Raw genomic sequence first — 3,349 nt, forward strand, 5'->3', positions numbered from 1 at the left:
GAGTCGATCCACATGACGACTCACTCGTGCCACATTTCGTGGCACCAATGCATATATGAATATATATATGTATGTACATATATGTCAATTAAAATAAAATCTTTTAACAGATAACAATGGATTCCGAGATGCCAACTGCGCCCACGCCCACAATACGTTCGGCAGTTACTGTTCCGCGCTCGAAGACTACACCAGTCGCAGCACCGCGAACCACCATAGCTACCGCAGCTCCCCAAGCAGTTTCAACGGCTCCACAAAACTACATGCGATCAACGGCTCCGGAACCACCACAACTCGAATGCGCTCTATGCCGCCGTCATCATCGGTTGCCACGCTGTGGCAACTTCAAGGGGATGACTCCTCAGCAACGCCAGCAGATCGCTCAGGCACATAGACATTGCCTGAATTGTCTGGCACCCACTCATCTTAAGCAAGAGTGCACAACGGGCTACCAGTGCCAAGTATGCATGCGTCACCACCATACACTACTACACCGCACCCGCGTACTCGATGGCGGACGTCATGATGCTCCTCGCAGCCGTAATGCCATCAGAAGACCCAAGCGATCGCAACCACGCAGGCCGGCATACCCTACTGAGAACTCACGTTCCTGGCGTCAGCGCACTCCTCCACTGAACCGGAGGCACCAACCAAGGCCGCAATCGCGTCGTTCCACAGGCCTCAGCAACGTGGTAGCCAGGTTACAACGGCTTCAGAGACTACTAGGCTAGATACTCGCCTAGGGGGGCCAGGATGTACAAATGAGCATCCTCCCCCGACCTCAACACACACACACCACATCGATTCAAACTTGCATCACTAACACGCAACCTTCACCACACCACATCGGTTCAAAACTTACATCACTAACACACAATCTTCACCACACCACACCACACTTATAACCCACATTCTACACGAGAACGGCACACACCGGCACCCACACTTACACACATATGCATCATCTTATTCAGCATCAACGGGGATAAAGAAGGACCGATTATCAGATTCCGTTCAGTTCGTTAGCGACACTATCAGCGATCGGTCTCACGTTTGCCCATCCCGCATCTATCCGCCGCCATCCCCAACCGCGTTATTCCATTATATGTACCATTTTTGAAGAACGTGTTTTCTTTTAATTTGCATTGGTTAAATAAAGCCATAAAGCATTTTTTTAAATAAAAGCTAGACAAAACCATTTTTTCGGCAGTGAGTGCGTTTTTTAATTTTGGTGTAGTGGAAAAATATATAAAAGGTGAGTGCACTATTCCAACAGTGTATGTATACGCATGTGCGCGTTCAGAAATCGAAATCATATTTTCATCACTTATCAATATACTTATTACATGTGCGGGCATTGACTTGCATGTTCATACGTTCGTATATACTTATATGTACATATATTTGCATACATTGCCAAACAAATAATGCACAAGCATACAAACATACATATGTGTACACATATGAATATGTCACCAACAAAAATTTGATCTTCACAAGACAATATGGCAGCCAAATTGGCGAAGAACAAGTGTAGTACATTTTACAACAAAAACGATTTCATTCATGAACGCAGGCGCAAATTCCACAAGCGATCTCGCTTCATTCATAAAAAGAGAGGCCGTGACATCTCCCCGAGCATGCCTTTGCCAACAAGTCGTCTTTTCGCGACGATGGCAAAAGCCAAAAATCATAAATTGCACAACTTTCTGGTGCTTCTCGCAAAAATCTGCGTCGATATGTATTCACGATCATACGTATACATACATACATATTTACGCATGTTTGTAGGCGAAGCTGCTACAGCGGCAAGGGGTGACAATCGGCGGCCATTACTTTACTTATGCAATAGAAATTCTATTGCTACGAATATGGAAATGACAACGAAATAATGCAAATATGCATATTTCTAAAGGTCATTAATTTCTTTGAAGAAATGAAAGGAATGTATGATCCTGAGAAGTATAGTCTTAACTTTTCAACGGCCAACGCAGAGAATTTCAACCTAAAGGAATTTATTGATTAAAATCACCACTGAGAAGTCGTTTTATCCATTGTAAGCGAACGATTTTCGAAGAAACATCATTTCTAATATGCCACAAGAAAAAATTAGAAATTAACTTCTTAAACCTCACGCTGTCAGATAAAACGATATACCTCGTCATCGCGGGTCGATTTCCAAAAAATGTAAATGAAGATTAACTACAGAAATGATCCTGTAAATTGACATATACAAATTGACAACTCGTTAGCCGTTATAGGAAAACATCAATTGGAAATTGAGTTTGAAAAGAAAGATATGTCGAAGTTTTTAATAAGAATACATATTAGTGTTAATAATAAAGTTTATATTAAAAATTGTAGAGCCTTTTTATTGCTGCGAAAATTCACAACCGGACATTTTAAAATACTTTTTATCAGAATTAGAACATATTTTTCTTTAAGAATTTTTAATAGGCAGGCAGCCAGCCCTCATATTCGGCATATCAAATTTTTGTGCATTTCACATAGGTAACCACCTCCCCCTTCTAAAAGTTAGCTTCTGTATTTTAATATATTTAATAGAGTTGTGGGATTTTGGATGCATCTATTGTGAGAGCTTAAACATCTTTATTAATTATTAAATTATTTTGTGCAATATTTTTATTTAAATTTTTATGTAAATCACTAATTATGTTTATTTTAAGTTGTAAAGGTGAAAATAGGCCTACCGGGGAACCGAACACCTAAAAACAGTCGGTAACGCGCTTTATTGCAAACATCTGGGGAGGTGTGGTAAATGCAAAACTTAAATATTCAAAAATAAATTATCAAAAATAGTATACGGATGAAAATTAGAACGATGTATTAAAAATTCAGCTTCAAATGCCTAAATATCTTCTTTCTAACTTAAAATTATTGGTAATAATATTTCAAAAACTTACGAATACAAACCGTTTTATGTTTTCTGTCTGTCAGTTGTAAACAAATATATTCAGAAGAAAACTCACCACCGAGAAATCTAAAAACAGGGCTGCTTTTTATTAATAAGAACTCACTACATAAAGAATATCTGACTATCAATAAATGATATTTTTATGGACAAAACATGACACACTATGGCGTTTAATTCAAATATTAGTAAACATATGTCATTAATAAATAATTTCTTTTTATATTGAGCAACAATATTTATAGTTTTTGTTATTTAATAGAATACATTTGCTAAGTATTTACTGCCTCAATATATACAGCACTGCGTTGCTACCTCTGAAAATCTAAGATGGCCGCTATTCACCCCTCAGAAAGCTACCACGAAAAGGTTATCTACTGTATATACTGTGCCAGCAACGAATTAACATCACGCAAG

At 38.7% G+C, this 3,349-nt stretch overlaps 1 pseudogene; it reads right to left on the minus strand.

Annotated features, from left to right (window-relative positions):
* Nucleotides 1–2,030: 2,030 nt before the first annotated feature.
* On the minus strand, nucleotides 2,031–2,232 carry LOC120781357 (annotated as a pseudogene).
* Nucleotides 2,233–3,349: the final 1,117 nt, after the last annotated feature.

Source organism: Bactrocera tryoni, unplaced genomic scaffold (assembly GCF_016617805.1).
Source record: "Bactrocera tryoni isolate S06 unplaced genomic scaffold, CSIRO_BtryS06_freeze2 scaffold_64, whole genome shotgun sequence".
Classification (NCBI taxonomy): Eukaryota; Metazoa; Arthropoda; class Insecta; order Diptera; family Tephritidae; genus Bactrocera; species Bactrocera tryoni.